The sequence below is a fragment of the Carassius auratus genome, chromosome 32 (genome assembly GCF_003368295.1).
Source record: "Carassius auratus strain Wakin chromosome 32, ASM336829v1, whole genome shotgun sequence".
NCBI lineage: Eukaryota > Metazoa > Chordata > Actinopteri > Cypriniformes > Cyprinidae > Carassius > Carassius auratus.
The window spans coordinates 5,396,277-5,414,802 of NC_039274.1; positions in this window are offsets into that span (position 1 = coordinate 5,396,277).

Sequence of the window (18,526 nt, forward strand, 5' to 3'; positions counted from 1 at the left end):
ATACTACATCCAGAAAATATCAATAAATTAAATTTGCTATATTATATTGTGTTTTTATTAATGTGTACACCTACCCCAACCTTTAACTTAAGCTTACAATAATGAAAATACAGTAATTAATTGTTGTTGAGCGTGACAAAATTGTCAATATTGATGTGCACATCCCCAGTAGAATGGTGGAGCCCTTGCTTACACATTACATCTGCACTTTATTAGAAAACCCTCAGTCATTGACTTGATTGTTAGAGGAAAATGCCACCTTTTTTCCATATTCCACTATGTTCTTCCCTCAACTTAGATGAGATTATACGTACCTCTCCCATCCCAGAGCATGCACTCAATTGCTGTAGCATGCGGCGCCACTATGCTAGCATTTAGCTTAGTACCATTCATTCCTTAGGGTCCAAACAGGGTCCAACATTATCTGCTTAGGAAATTGCCGCTGTTTATTTTGTGTCACCATACTTACTCGTGTAAATACTCATGTAACCATCTCTAAATAGGAAAAACATGGACGTGTGTGGTGGCTTCTAAATTCATCCCTGTTTGAATCTTAAGGAATGAATGGTACCAAGCTAAACGCTAGCATAGTGGCGCCTTGCCTATCAACTCGTCCTAAGTTGAGGGAAGAACATAGTGGAATATGGAAAAATGGTGGCATTTTCCTTTAATTGTCCATCTCACAGTAAAATTAAAATGTTAAGTTTTAGTAAACTTGAAGGTAATGTTTAACAAAATTGTCCATCTGACAATGAAATTAAATAATTGAATAATGTCATTAAATTATAATGTCACTGTAAAAACTAAAAGCTGATTGTAATATCTACTACTAAAAGTGTTTATTTTGTGTTATAAGGGAGTATTTCCCTTTTTACAGCATTTAGTCATTAGAAACAGGCAGCATTAGACCAGTTAACTTAGATCAACCTTGGATCTCAAATTTCAATCTTGTTAAGAAGGGACGTATTGACCTGAAGCAGAACAGACCTTCCCTTTCTTCTTCCACATCTCCTTCAAACACACCCACTTATCCACACACACACACACACACACACACACACACACACGCACACACACACACACACACACACACACACACACACACACACACACACATGCGCATACCACTTCACTGTGGTGGTAAGTGAGAGAGTGTGTAAAGTGTGTGATTTTTACATTTATTTCAAACAGAATCACTACCGTAGTTGCTAGTGAACTATTCCCCTTTAATTGCAAAATCAATTAATTACCTTTTCCTTTTTTCCTATTACTGTTTTTCGTAGAAGATCATGTTTGTGGAATTGTATATGTGTATATATGAGTATACAAAGGCCTATTGTTGTTTCCTTTTTGTCAAAATTGACTTATTAGTCTCATCTTCCTTTAATATAGTGTAATGTTTATTGTTATCATAGCCAAAGGTAAGTGCTAAATTAAAGCTACGTGTTGTAGCCTTCAGTGCAGGGACAGTTACACAGTGTTTTCTGCCAAAAGGGTGGAGTAGAGCAGACCAACAGGTGTAGTTTCCCAGTTTCCTGTTCTTAGTCAGTTCAGTTTGAGAAAAACCCTTTGTGAAGGTCACGTTTACTATCTCCAGTGACCACTGTATGAACTACTTTACAATAAGGGATGTGCACCAGAACTGAATTGTGAATCCCTATTAAATTCCAATTAAACTTTTAGATAGATAGACAGAGCGACCGACGACAGACCACAATATTTTTCAAAAAATATAAAGGAATAGGAATTCACCCAGAAATTAAAATTACTTGAAAATGTGCTTACCCTCGGGCAATTAAAAATGTTGAACAGTTTCTTCATTAGAACAGATTTGGAGAAATGCTGCTTTATTTCACTTTTTTATCAATGGATCTTATGCAGTGAATGGATGCCATCAAAATGCGAGTCGAAACAACTGATAAAAAAATTCTCAATAACCCAGAAGTAATACACATGACTGCAGTCTATCAGTTAACCTTCTGTGATGTGAAAATCTGTGTGCTTATAATAAACAAATCCATAATTTAGAAGTTTTTAAACTTCAAACCATACAGTCCACTGTCCAAAATATAGCTTTCTCCAGTGAAAATTCGTCTTGTTTGAATCAGGAGAGAAATATGCACATATCTAGCATCATTTACAAGCAACAAGATTTTACAACAAATGTGTAAATGAATTTTGGTGTGAGCGGAAAAACAGAGGGGAATATATAGATTATGGACTCCGTAATGATGGTTTAAAGTTAAAATATTTTAGTGATAAATTTGTTTCAGCATTTTGTTTCACAAGATGGACTGGAGTTGTGTGGATTACCTGAACACTATTGCGATGTGTTTATCAGTTAAACTGGTGTTTGATTTGTATTTAATTTTTTTCCCTTTGCATCAGTTCAGGACAACATACACTGCATGGCGCACATTGATAATAACTTGTAAAACAACACCGTGTGTGTCAGAAACAGGACCGTCAGTGTGTCCTATAAGTAGCACAGACCATCACATGCTGAAATCCCTTCTCATGTTCCTTGTATCCCGTGTATTTTATCTCTCTTAAACAGTCTACTTCAGATCTTCAGTGTGGCAGTAGTTTTTTTTATAGCCATGAGCTACATTATGGTGCACATTTGGATCTGGTGCAGCTATTAGCTCTATTAATCTCTCTCCCAGCTGCCTGGTAGAGCTCACTGAGCACAGTGCTCAAATTTAGGATCACATCTGCTGTCAGTTCAGCCTAGAATAGCAGCTCTGCTTATGTGAAATCCTTGTATGACTGCATAGAGCCAGACAGCAGGCCTGGGGTCTCATTTCTAAAACTCTCCCTAGATTTCATCCTAAAAGTATACATATGCACAAAAGCTATATTTTGTGTATGTAAAAGTTTTCAAATTTATCCAACCCTGTGTATGCCAGAACATGCGCAAAAATCCCTTTTCAGTCAGTGGAAGATTGTCCGTATGTGCATCTCCACACCGACTCCTCCCCGAAATCACCATATATGGAGCTTACAACGGCTTGTTTTACTCTGCATCACCTCATCTGCATATCATTTCCTTGCATAATCCCATCCACATGACACCGTATTTATTTAACATTGTTAAAGGTACAAGACATTAAGGAAATATGGGATACGTTCTATAAATGCCATTTGTGACACAATTGTTATTGCTAACGCCCCCCCCCCCCCCCCCCCAGTATCATTGTTTTGTTTTAGCATAAATATATCAAAATCTGTTAAAAAAAAAAACAGTTTAAAATAGTTATCAGATAAATATTTTAGAACATATTTGATCTCATTCTTTTCCACTGGCAAAATAGTATCTCAATAGTTTTAAACAATTCAAATCAATTTTAATTTATGCAGTTTTGCTGATAAGGTGAACATCTTTCTATTTTTATTTCTATCTATTGCTTGTCTGTTTATTGCAGTGTATGTAGAATTGTCTAACTCGGCGCATCACTGACAAAAGTAGCCTATTTTAAAAAGAAAACATGCAAATGACCCTTTTCTTCAAGTTGTAGGCTATTCTTCAAAAACTGTGTTATTTTTCATAATGTTGTGATGTCTTCACACGGAATCATCACCTCAGCACAGCTGCGGTTTTACAATAAGCTATTATCACTGGACCTATTCAAACCGGACAATGGACCGTTCGGCCACTGAATCCAGCAGTGTCTGCCATAATTTCACAGTAAGTGCGCATCATTGTTCTCACTAAAATATTTTCTGAGATCTGCAGTTTAGTTTAAAGATTAATTAGCACCTATAGCATTCATCATCACTGTCATTAAAACATAGCATGCCACAGGAAAATGTATCAAGTGATCATTCCATTAAACATGTCTAAATTCATAATAATTTTTGTTTAACTTCTGTGTAATGTCTTGTAATTTCAGTGCTTATCTCCATTAATGAGAGTTGAATATTTAATGTAAATGTGTATATCAAAAAGAATTTAAGACTTTAAAATTGTTGTTTACTTCATTACTTTTCTAACGTCAGGAAAAAGATTGTGTACGTGTGGTCTAGATTGTCTGTACAGTGCGTACATATTTTATACTTATTTTTTTTAAATCCCAATATGTGCGTGGAAAATTGCATACGCAATTAGTATGCCCATTTTGTGCATACGCAACCTTTATCAATGAGACCCCTGATTTTGTTGTACTCTTTGCTGGTGTAGCATGCCTGGCTGAAGGAAAGCTAAACAACACTGGACATCAGTCATTCCAGGAGGAAGTGATAGTTCTTGAGAAGGCCAGGGGGACAATAAAGCATGTTATCTACTACACTCCAAAGTAATTTATTAGGATTCTTTCCTCATTGTTATCTTATTTGAATAGAACAAATCTGAATTTCATCAAGACATTCAAAGCTTTTCATGTTTTATTGTTTTCATTTTTTGTTTTTGAATTAAATGTATTCTTTTATTCATTAAGGATGCATTAAAGGGGTCAAAAATTGCAGTGAAAATTGTTATCATTTTACACATGACTATCTCAGTGTGAAATAAACACTGTTCGTAAACCTTTGTCAAAAAGTTCTCCACTTGCAGTAGTGACATCTGTGAAGATCTTATTCAAGCAGTTATTATAATACATGATGTTTCAACTTATGCTTTTCGTAGCATTTTCCATAGGTGTGATTATAGTTTCAGGGATCAATCCTTATCATCAAACAGTTCTCACAACAGTTTAACACCTCAAGCTTGGATTCATCACTCTTTTCTAGCCATTTATTCGAAATCCTAAAAGAGTCTTCTCTTCAGTACTTTAGATGAAACTAGTGTTTAGCATGTATTGTTCAATGGAACTTCCAGTATTACAGTCTGTTTCTCAAACAAGTGGCTGTGACATGTTCTCTTGTTGGTGTGCATCTGGCTCATCTGCTTCTCTCTCTGTCCTGCTTAGATGCAGCTTGCTTTCTTCTTATAAGACAGCAGTGCATGGAAAAGTATTTATCTTTCAAAAGAAGAATAGACTGATGTTTCTAGAAAAATGTGTTTGTGGCTGGGGTTGATATGATTTAATGAAAAGTCTGTAACATAGTTTGGTTAAAATTTCTCAATGGTAGTGTAAAAACACCTTTTTACTCTGTCAAAAACAGCTCTTTTCAGAGCAAGCCATTCTGTAGCATTTTCCCTTTAAATGTTAATGAGCTCTACTGACCCCGCCCCTCTCTTCTGAGCTGTTCTCTGAGGGACTGTTTAATTTAGCTGCATTCATAGTGAAACTTGCTAATTAGCACATTATTAAGAAAGGCCATTTGCAAAGATTCATAAAAAAAATAAATAATAACCTTTCATTCACTTCTTCTGTAGGTGAAGCTGGATCACGAATGACTGCGCAAACATAGGTGCATTTAGGTAGAACGGGGGTGCTTTTCTTCAGAAACAAATGTAATCCACTGCGTCTTCAGTGGCACAGAGGGGATTTTTATCATTATAGTGCTCATGGTGATGATTTCCCCCTATAATTCCATATAACAAATGATAATGTTTACTATAAAAAGAAATAACATCAATATTCTTGAGAATATTATCACAAACACTTTCTTAAAAAAGGTTATATGAATGGAAAATGTTAAAAGAAATGAATACCAGTTTCAATAATATCAGTAAATGTTTACAAATTTGTTTTTTGATAGACAGATTCTGTGTAAACACGAATGACACTTTAACTTTGTTCAAACTTAAATATTGATTAGGTATGTGTGCCAAGTCATATTCTAAATTGAATATAAAGACCCAATATCTCTTTATAATTCAGATTTAGCATAACAAACCTATACCTCATTAGAGAATAAACATTTTAAATTAGTCAGAAGATTTTAAGACATCAGGCTGACTCTATGAAACCTAAATACTGTAATACCTTAAAATGTTTATTATTTACTTTTCCCCTGATGAGGCTATAAAGAGCCAGTGAAAGACATACACTTGTTTCTCTAATAAAAGATTGTGCTGATGAGTGATCCTTCATAATTGATGAAGTTCCTTATGGAAAACTCGGAGTCAAATTGCAGTGGATTACATCTTGTTGATTCAGTGACCTGCTAAAGCCACAGCATCTTTTGTGAAGGAGCAGCAGGTGGCCTATGTACATGCTCTTTGTTGTTTGTGAACTTGAGCTGCTTTGGTGCATTAGCAGTAGTCCCCAGGGGATGGCTGATGGGATGCAGGATGTTTGCTTGGTTCTTGGCCGATGGGAGAGGTCCTCTTTGTATACTTGGTGTTTATTTATATGGAAATAGTCACAGATGAATATACATGTGTGTGTGTGTGTGTGTGTGTGTGTATAGTCTTTGTGTGTGTGTCCATGACCATTTTCACCCTCTGTCTCATTCTTCATAAACTGTCTGTTTTATTCTTCTGTTCCTTTAAAACTTTTGCAAGGAATTCTTAAGAAGCTCATTTAGAAAATGTTCTGATTGACTCAAATATGAGGTAAGGCACAAAGGGATCTTAGGACAAGTTTTTCTTTTTTTTTTCTTTTTTTTTGTTTTACTTTGTAAGCCACCAGAAGCATTCGCTTGAGCAGACAGTCATGCAAATGTCTCACTGAACTTGAGCAGCATGTTTTGATATTGATATTGAGTCAGACAGAATAACAGAGGCATACAGACATGAGCCTGTTGCATGTCTCACTTTAAATGGCAGTTTGTGATCACTCCTATTACTGCAGGCTGTTGTGCTGTGGAGCCCCTGGGGCAGACAAACAGCTTCAGATAGAGTCGGCTGAAGGATTGCTATTTAACTGATAGAACAGGGAAAATACTCCAGTTGAATCTCCTTTGCCTCAGGCTCTGCCACTAAGTTCAAATAATTTCTGTGATACAAGATAGAAGGGGAGAAAAAGATGGGGAGACAAACAGACAAACACCAGGCCCTTATCGATACATTTTAGCTGAGAAGGCATGACGGGTGTATTTTTCTCCTGATGGCAAAACTGCACCTCAATTCCACATTTTAGAGTTGTGCTCAGTGCTGTCCTGACACCAGACTAAAATATAAGCATCTGTTCAATGAGGAGGTTTATTTTAGAACAGGAAAACTAGGGCAGGTAATATATAATCGTGGCTATTTGTGAAAAAGTAACCTTAATGGATAGTGTAACGGTATACAAAAACTCCACAATCACGGGAAGAAGGAAGGGGGAACCAGTGGAAATTTAAATGAAAACTTTAATAATAAAATAAACACAAAACAGCACGACAGCCCCTCGCGGACAACTGCCACGCACAAACTTTTATTTTTACAGAATAAAGCCCAGACCTGGTCCTCTCTCGTCCTTCACTGTCGTCGCTCCTCTTTTGTATCCTTCCGATCTCCTCCGTGGGACTCGAGACCGGTGAGTGAAGCACGTGTTAATCACTATTAATATTGCCATCTCCAGTGAAAAAATGTGTCTCTTTTGAATCAGGAGAGAAATGTGCACAGATCAAGCGATAACAGTCCAAAACCATTCTAAAGAAATACGTATGTGGGTTTTGATGTGAGAGGAAAACAGGGGATGGAAGTTTTTCTCTTGAGGAAATGTAATTATGTTGACCAGGAGCAATGATTTAAAGTTTAAATGCCTTAATGATGGATGTGTTTCCTACTAACAGGCAGGTTTTCACTTCACAAGACAATAATTAAAGGAATGAAATGAATTTGTATCAGTTACTTGTGGACTTTTGCAATGGTTTTATTGGCTGTTCTCATTCTGATGGAACCCATTCACTGTAGAGGATCCATTTGTGAGCAAGTGATGCAATGCTGATAATCAATCAAACTTTGGACATGAACAAGCATGATCATAAGCGTTTTTGTTAAATATGATAACACACTGTTACCCCTCCCCACACACACCCCAAAATAAATAAATACATACTAATTATTGTATAAATCACTCATATACTTCTGAGATTTCCCTAGATCTTTCTCTCTCACATATAAGCACGGGGTGTTGGTACAGTTCAAAGGATTTCTCCCTTCTCTCTCTTAAGATTTAGAGAAACTAGGTCACTCACCATTTGCTCTGTCAACATGCAAAATTGAGAAAAATACATTTTACTGTGCTGTTGCCAGACTGACATGCTTATAATAGAAATCTTCTCATTAGAGTTTTACTGAAGCCGAATACTGATCCGCATTTTTCTCCCACCATTTTTTTTTTATTTACTTAACACTGAACATTTTAGGAGACATTATACCAACAGAGCACAATTTAACTTAAAATTATTAAGTCAGTAAAAAAAAAAAAAAAAAAAAATATATATATATATATATATATATATATATATATATATATATATATATATATATATATATATATATATTAGGGGTGTAACGGTTCACAAAATTCACGGTTCGGTTCGATACGATACACTGATGTCACGGTTCGGTTCGGTTCGGTTCAATACGTTTTAGATACAGCAAAATGTAAAAACATCTCAACTTTTCAGAATGCCGCAAGCGCACCGCGGGTCATGTGACAAGAACCAACCAATCAGCTTCATCCTTTCCCGTAACAAGGTTGAGAGCTCAGCCAAGATGAAGGAACAGCTGATTATAGTTGTATATGGATTGCAATTTTGAAATAAATTCAGTAGCAGAGCTACTGCAAGCGATTTTTAGAGCTGCAAATCCATTTATCCTTCGCTGAAATTTCCGCGTCTCATGGAGAGAGCACGTCATTGTTGCTTAGCAAAGACAGACGCCTCATGAGTGCTTCTGCCCGAGCGCTTTGGAAAGGAGGAGAAAGACGTGCTTAGCGTTTTCCACGCGTTTTTAGGAGCGATATGTGAACGGCCCCTAAGGCGCTCGCTCACTCAGCACGCACTGAAGGCTCGTTGCAAAATGTCTAATGCATTTAACAGACCAGAAATATAAGATCCTAAAATAACCAACAGGTCTGGTGTTTGGGTTGGATTCCCTGTAAGCTATAGTGTCTAAATGCTGCAGGGATAGTTTGCTGCGTGCATGTTTCTCCTTTTTTTCGTCTTTTCCCAGATAGTACTGACGCATATATCCCTATGACGCATATTTTTATTTTTTTTGTATTCCCGCTGGTGTACCCTGTCATGTTGCAGATGCGACATACCGTTGTTTTTTTATCCACCACTCTCTTGCCATCACCATTATAGCTTAAAGGGAATCCAAAGTGCACCCAAACACCAGACCTGTTGGTTATTGGAGGATCTTCTCATTTCTAGTCTGTTAAACGCATTGGCTATTTTGCAACGAGCCTTCAGCGTGTACTGAGTGAGCGAGCGCCTGCTGAGTAGCCTAACATAAACATATAAGATGGTGTTTTTTTCTTCTTCGGGAGTGTCAGGGGCGTTGCCTGTTACGTTGTTTGGGTTATTGGGCTACCTTGTTGAACGCATATCATTATATTTCTATCTCTCTCTTTTTTTTTTTTTTTTTCCAAATATAATTAATTACTCCAACGAACCGTTCGGTATACATAATGCGTACCGCGTACCGAACCGAAAGCGTCGTACCGAACGGTTCAATACGAATACGCGTATCGTTACTCCCCTAATATATATATATTTAGAAATCAGGCATGTATTTTTTTACTGTACAAATAAAGAAATCCTTGCTGAGCATAAGATGATTCTTTTAAAACACTAGAATATATTACAGATCCCAATTTTCAATACTATTATAATAAATGTAGCCTATTAATAGAACTGTTGTTAGAGTAGTATGGTAGTAGTATGTAGATGTTGATGGAGTTGTTGCTTTTTCTTGGCTTTTATTTTTGCAGAAACCCACAAGATCTCAGTGTTTGTTGACAACAGCATGAATATTTATAAATGATTCTCATTACTAATTTGGGAAGATGCTTGTTGCACAAATCGCATTATCAGATGCCTTTAAAAAAATCACAAAAATGTTACTGAGCAACTGATGAGTAGCACAACTTCAGTGCAGATTTTCCTTGCGCGTTGGACTTTGAACCCTGGCACCACAAGCTTGTGCAGTGCTGTTAAAATACAAAGAAATGTTTGGTGTTGCGTCATAGCTATGTGGGCAGATTCCATGGAAAAGCATGGTGTTGACTTAGAATTGCCTACATAAAATTATTTCTGCCGCTTGACAGAGCAACACACATATAAAAACTGAGCCATATTTGGTCAGATTGTCCTTACGGTATCTGTGACTGGATAAAGGACCCAACAGAATGGCCAGAGGTGTCATTTCCTAACATTTTGTGTTACCTAATTGAGTGAGACACAGCTTACTACAAGCCTATATGAGAATGGGACGGCTTGTGAAAGAAAACATTTGTCGTTTTGTTTTGCTTAATTTATAAAAAGTGATAAAAAATTGAGTAAAATCCTGTCGTACTTTCTTATTGATATATTAAAAATATTTTTTGACAAAACAGGTAACTTTAAGGTCCACAGAAGTGCTTTAAAATGAGCAGCATTATTTTATGGTGTGTGTGCTGCGGCTGCCTAATGATTTTCACAAATGCATGCCGTAAAATAAAAATAACATGAAAATATGTATTTACAATACGAAAAAACATGGTTGCTGGTTACTGTAGTTAAACCATGATAAAAGTAATGTTTTGCTACACTAACCATAGTTTAACCATTGTATTTGTAGTAAAACTGTGGCTATAGGCAACAATTTTTAATAAAATGCCCTACTTTAGCTACTTTTACTATAGTAATGCCATTGCTAATTTTCGTAAGTGATTGTGTAAATGTTTTTATAGATTGTGACATCATAACATATCAGGGAGTAAGATTTATTTGATTGTGATGGGAAGGAGTGTTACTGTAAGACTTTTAGATCATTAGGTAAGTAGTGTAGCCTTTCTGTGCAACCCGCTCAGTGCTACCTCCGGTAGTCCGTCTGTTTATCAGTCATATACATCTTCAGATCAGGGTTTTTAACCTATTAGAGGTACAGAATGCCACACAGCAACTTTTCGGCACTGCACCAAGCAAAAATCAAACTAAATCTTTACAAAAAGTAAAGATCAAGTACTTAACAAGGTCTCAGCACGTTTATTTGAATGGTTTATTTTCCCCCACGGCATATTGTGGGCATTCCCACCAATGCTGAACAAGTCTATGCAATTTTGTGCATGCATTAGAAGATATAACATTCTGCAGTTTATTTACTAATTATTTCATGCCATGTTGTACGGTGTCCAAAAAGTGCAAATCAAATCACAATTCTTAAAAAAATATAACAAATTACAAATATAAATGCACAGCCTTTTCAGGAGAGGCAACAACAAAGGAGCAACAAAACTGTTTTCATGAGTGAAATACATGGTCTTTGCTCCTCTTTGCTATCTCATAGAAAAGTTCTTTATTTTTTGTAATTTACTTTAAAAAAAAATGTATTTAAAAAAATATATATTTTATTTTTATTTAAAAAAATAATAATATTCTAGATTCATTGTGCACAAACTGAAATATTCATATTTACATTTTTTGATTCTGATGGTTATGATTTACAGTTTAGGATTAGGATAATTAGAAAATTACATTTTGAGTTTGATTAGTTTGATTAATTTTGAGGATAAATACTGGGTACTTCTTGGGCTGGTTTAGAACATGCAACTACAACTATGGGAAATACTACTGACTTGACAGTTGTCCAGGAGACAATCATCAACACCCTCCGCAAGGAGGGTAAGCCACAGATGGTCATTGCAGAAAGGGCTGGCTGATCACAGAGTGCTGTATCAAAATATATTCATAGAAGGTTGACTGGAAAGAAAAAGTGTGGTAGGAAAAGTGGCACAAGCAACCAGGATTACCACAGCCTTGGGAAACTTGTCAGGAAAAGCAGATTCAAGAACTTGAGAACGCTTCACAAGGAGTGGACTGAAGCCGGAGTCAGCGCATCAAGAGTCACCACACTCAGACATCTTCAGGAAAAGAGGTGTCACATTCCTAGAACCAAGCCACTCCTGAACCAGAAAAAATGTCAGAAGCATTTCACCTGGGGTAAGGGGAAAGAGAACTAGACTGTTGCTCAGTGGTCCACAAGTCCTCTTTTCAGAAGAAAGTAAATTTAGCATTTCACTTTGAAATCAAGGTCTGGAGTCTGGATGAAGACTGGAGAGGCACATAATCCAAGCTGCTTTAAGTCCAGTGTGAAGTTTCTGAAGTCAGTGATGATTTGGAGTGCTGTGGCATCTACTGGTGTTGCTCAATTGTGTTGTATCAAGTCCAAAGCCAATGCAGCCATCGACCAAGAGATTTTGGAGCACTTTATGCTTCCATCTGCTGACAAGCTTTATGGAGATACTAATTTCCTTTGCCAGCATGACTTTAGCACCTTCCCACAGTGCCAAAACCACTTCCAAGTGGTTTGATGGCCATGATATTACTGTGCTTGCCTGGTGATCCAACTCACCTGACCTGAACATAGAATCTATGGAGTATTGTGAAGAGGAATATAAGTAACACCTGGCAAACAATACAGAGGAGCAGAAGGCTGCTATCAAAGCAACATGGGCTTCGATAATGCCTTAGCAGTGCCACAGGCTGATCGCCGCCATGCCACACCGCACTGAAGCAGTAATTTGCGCAAAAGGTGCCCCAACCAAGTACTGACTGCATAATTAAACCAACTTTGGAGATCTTGAACATTTCTGTTTTGAAAAATAAATTTTTTGATTGACCTTTGAGAAAATATATATATATTTTTTTGAGATACTGAACTTTTAATTTTACTAAGCTGTAAGTTATAACCATCAGAATTAAAACAAAATAGAACTATTTCAGTTTGTGTGAAATTAATCTAGAATATAATAAAGTTTGCTTTTTTGAATTAAACTGCAAAAATAAAGAACTTTTGGTATCACTTTCTATGAAGCCTGTATTTATAGTATATTAAGGTTATTCTTAAGACATTATAATGAGTGCATAATGCATTATAAAAAATAAAAAAAACTTATAATATATCAACTAATGAATAATCATAACAACAATTATGATAAAATAAGTTTAAGAGTATGATTATTTATAACACAATGAACACCATATTACATCTACTTCATTCACAGTATAATGGACTGTATCATATCTTGACATTGTTTATTTAAGATCTGCACAGTATCTTATTACAGCTTGTGAGTGGTTAGATGTTAAGGGTTATTTGAGTGTTTCCTGTGTATCTAATGTTAATTTATTGATGTGAGCTTAAAACTCCAACTGAAAAAAATGCAATGTTTTATATGGTTACATTTTATTTTGATGGTTCCCTTAATCAATCGACTATAAGCGACTTTGCACCTACATAACCAACTAACTCTCATTGGAGTATTAGTATGCTCAAGAATGGCAGAATCTACAGTAGTATGATATAATAAGTTGACATATATTAAAAAATGTACATATATATTTACAGTAGCAGACATACTATTACTCTGATCACCACTAGTTGATATGTAGTTGCAGAGTTACTTAACAGCTTTCTAAAGGTTAACATCAAAATAATCAAACTGATATTACATTGATAATACAATAATTACAAACTGACATTACAAAAAAAGTTAAAAGCAAATGTGTCATTACACATTCATCTGATCTGATATCTGATCTTATGGCTGTAAGATGTACGGGCTTCATACAAAGTGTTACCAAACTTTCCCATGATATTCATTTTTTTTAGATGCACCTGTTTATAATTTGTCAAATAATAGCATTCTAAATATAGTAAAGAAGCACTCAGTATAGAACACTTAAGTACCAAATCATATTTACACATATGAAGATTGCTTTTGTGTATGCAGTTTTAAAAATTATCAATTTTATATTGATTTGTTTGACTGCAATGCATGTTCTCATTTGTTTGTTCTGTGTGCAGGTTTTTAAGAGAGTTCTGGGGACTGCAGTATTTGTGAAGTTGCTGGTAAATGTGGTGACTAATCCCAAAGCATCTAAACAATTAGCTGAGTCTAGTAAACATGGTTATTAATACAGGCAGCTGTCAGCCTTCTCTGCCTCTGTTTAGGGATTGATCTAAATCCTGGCTCTGTACTACCATATTTTTCTCTTAGGACAGGAAAATTAAGATAATCACTTGAGATAATTTAAGTATTTATGCACAGTAGCTGTTTATTCTTTCCCTTGCTGTTAAACAATTTGCCCAACAATATTTGCAGTATTTACTTTGTGCTTATTCGTATTGTCAGTGACTACTCCATTTTGTGAAATATAAATAAAAATAATATAAATATAAATAATATGAATAAATTCAAAAGCATCTATGTTTTACTATAGAATAAGTGATACATTGATCATAATGAATTAATTTATCAGGACTGAAAGTTAATCAAACAGAAATAAATTTATTTCTATTTTATTTATTTATTTTTTACGCTTATGAAAATAGCCTGCTTATTAATTTGAGTCTGTTTCTCTTTATTTGTAACCACAGCCACCTATACATCACATTTAAAATGAATGATAATATCTCTATATTTATAAAAGCTCCCGAACATAAAACATTATTATATTTTATGATAGGCTACATGGAGCTAAACTCTTGAGATGAGACGTATGATAGATAATATAAGTTACTAAATAAATACACAATTGTGACAGAGAATAAGAAGCTGACGTCTGATTTCTTCAAGCGGTCATATTTACCATGTTTACTATGGTAACGTTGAAGCCTAGCGTGCACAGACTTTTACATCACTTATAAATATTTCTAATATTATAATAAATTATTATAATCCAAATCAAATCAAGTTATTGCAAATACTTGTGCTGATTGAAAGTGAGTTTTGAGCTCAACATATTTAAAAAAGTTTTTAATTAATCTTGGTGTTATAGCTGTTAGCTTTCTGAAATGATTCTCTATTTTTATAAAAGCTCCCGAACAAAAAACATTATTATATTTTGATGATATGCTACGTGGAGCTAAACTCTCGAGATGAGACAACAGATAAAATTTAAGTTTTGAGCTCATCTTATTTTAAAAAGTATTAAAACTGGTGTTAAAGCTGTTATCTTTCTGAAATGATCCGTGGCGCTGACGCTCTCCAGACGCGGAGAAACTCCGCCTTTGTTCATAACCACTCCTCTGGCCCCAGCTGGGCCACTTTGGCTCAAGGTTTTCGTCGGGCCAAAAACCCGGGCTGTTGGCCTCGAGGAAGCCCTGACAAGGCACGATCAAGTACCGGAAGAGACAGTGGAAACATGACTGGCCCTGGCACACACTAGCATGCCTGCTTTAAGCCTGACAGTGGAAACGCGGCTACTGTCACTGCCCATGTGAGCGCTGAAGTCCCCCAGTAGAATGAATTCGGCCTGTAAGCACAAATGACAGTGAGAGACCTATCCCCTTGCCGAAGGCACAGGGAAGCAACCCTTCGTTCACTGGGGTAAACTCCAACACATGGCGACTGAGCTGGTGAGCAATGAGCATCCCCACACCAACCCGTTGCCAGAGTAGTAGAGAGTCCAGCCTCTCTCAAGGGGCGTGGTTCCAGAACCCAAGCTCTGTGTGGAGGTGAGCCCAACTATCTCCAGTCAGTACCTCTCAACCTTCCGCACAAGCTCAGGCTCCTTCCCTGCCAGCGAGGTGACATTCCACGTCCCTAAAGCCAGTTTCTGTGTCCAGAAATTATGTCGGTGGGGCCCGTGCCTTCGACCCCTGCACAATCCACAATGCACCAGCCCCTTACAATTCCTCCCTCGCAGATGGTTGGTCCACGGGAGGTCGGCCCCATGTTGCTCTTTTGGGCTAAGCTCCAGGGTGGGGATGGACTAACATCTGTAAATATTAAGCCGGAATAGTCTATTTAAATATGAATCCTGCATGTTCTGCATGTCTCTGTTAATGAATGGAGCAGAAGCACAACTTCTTTTAAAACACACTGAAACGCGCGTGACGCTCATGGTAATTTCTCACTAAATAAGGACATGAACAAATCAACAACATCTCCAGAACTGCTCTGACAGTCACTTAGTGAGCATTTGACCGTTTGATTTGAGTAAAACTAGCGTCACATCACATAATGTACACAGAACTGTAAAGTTCTTTTTTTTTTTTTTAGGTTTAATCATACAACATTTCTTCCATGTTTTATTTTTAATAGTAAATCCCCTTTGATTAACAAAAAGTTTGCTTAATTTTCAATAATTAAAAGATAAATTAAATTAATGTTTTATGTGTTTAATGTTTAATGTCCATCTCAGAAAATGCTGAATGAACTGAATGGCACTTAAATGCACTTAATTCATCTGTCAACTTTATTGTCATAGTTCACAGTACAAGTACACACAGAGAAACAATGGGTAATAATTAAATGTTTATTTTTGATATATGCATTACATTCTATGCATTTAAAAAAATACAAATAAAAATAATTTCTAAAAAAGGAAATTTTGTTGTTCATTTTAAAAGACTCAGGAGTCTTATTTTCTCTTGCATAATTAATATTACACTTTAATTAAGCAAAAACACATTTTATCCGATTACTTTTTTGGTAGAATACTTAATTGCTAAAATATTAGATAGCTACAGCCCTAATTTATTCAAGTTTTTCCAAATTCAATCCGTGATTCAAATTTCTCATAAAAAAATTTCTCATAACATGTTTTTGGTCTGAAGAGAGAAGAATTAATTACTATTTTTGTTTGAAAACTACAAAAGTACCATTAAAATAAAGTAATAAAATAGCTACCAAAATGCATTTTGGTAACTGTAGTTTGACTAAAATAATGATTAAAAGTAATGACTAAAGTTGATGAAAATACAATGACTTTTCGTCGAATAAAACTATGAAAGACTCAAATGACTAAAATGCATTTTCATCTCAAGATAAAAACTAAGACTAAATAAAACATGCCTGTCAAAATTAACCCTGGGGAATACTCTATGATAAAAAAGTTCACTAACAAAAATGCTTTCCAACCAGTTTGCCATTATTTTGAAGCTCCCATTTGCCTTTTTCTAATAAAGACTCTAGATTCCCCATTGTGAATAAGCATCACTCTGGCGTTTCACAGGATATAGGTTCAAAATGAAAGACAAACAGCTGGACAGCAGAGCAGTCATTTAGACCGTCGCTCCTGCATAGACATCATTATAGGTTGCAACATGTCAGCATGCGGTCCATCCTGATTTCTTCTCTCACCAAACAGAAACAGTGAGCAAAGAAGCTAAGGGACCATTGACCAGGTTTCAGGATCATTGTAAATGAGGCATGGGATGTGTCCTTGTATCAAAATACTGATTGATTTAGCAGCCAAATTCTTTCCTGTGGATTGCAAGGCCTGAAGCCGAATGGATGTAATAATTATTGTGGGCCTTTACGAGACCTAGATACCTAGATACTTCTCTTTGTGCCCAGGCAACAATCCTTCCCAAAAGAGACACACACATTATTCCTTAGCAACAGTCTGGTTTATTGCACTTCCTGATGGAAATCATTTTGACAATCTGATGTTTGAGGGAATGGTGACACAAACGCATTTCCAATCCTTGGCTCTGGGTTTTCTATTAAGATGAGTACAAGAGTTTTCATGAAAAGCACAAGTCAAGTGTAAGATTATGTCTAGATTGCTTTGTTTTGTTCAGGGGGTGTGAAAGAGAGGAAGCTAAGTTTTATGTGTAAGCTGTCAGCCTTCATTTGATTCCTGTGGGCAAAACTTTGGCTTCCAATTTCATTTCCTATTCCTATTCAACAAATTCATGCTATTCAAAAGATTCACTTTCACAAGAAATTGCATCAAAAAGGCCTGAAGTATCCATAGATCAATCACATTGCTGCATTTTACACTGGACTAGTTCAGAACAAGGTTTTTATATTTTTTGTAATATTGGTTTCATTTTCAAAACCCACTATCTATGTCTGTTATGCAGGATGCTAAATAGGCATATAATAAAACATTGCATAGAGCAAATGAATACAGTGAAAGTTATAGTCAAATACTTGCAGTAAGTAGAGAGCAGAATTTTGATGGGATTTTTTTCTGCAGTGAGAACAATTTAAATGTAAAATAAAAAAATATGGATTCTCGCAGGCCTATACATTATTAAAAACCCATTGGTGTGTTGAAATTAGCTCTGTGCCTGTAATCACTTAGGACAGAGTTGAAAACAGCCATCTTAAAGTTGTTTAAGGATTAAAGAGTTGAAGCTGTGGAAAGGAGTTGATATGTGTTTAATTCACCCTAGGCATGATTACTGAATGAGAATCAGTACGTACTGCTGTAATCAGTATAATTGTAGCGTCAAGGTAGAACAGGGTGGTGGGGGGAGCTGGTTTCATGTATCATTTATGCTCTTTCACAATCAGACATTTAATTCCTTTGAGAGGAGTAATAGAAAGCAACACAATATGTTCAGAACAAGAATAAAGGAGATTGTGGGTATTTGTTACTCTTACAGTGAATATTTTTCACAGCAGGCTTATTTTTGAAAAGGTAAGTGACACCGAACAAAGAAGAAGATTCTCAAGTCTCATTGTATGAACGTCCTTTTGGATACATTAATAATTTCCAAGCATTACTTTCAGTGACAATTCCCTCTGCATAGTCATTGTAA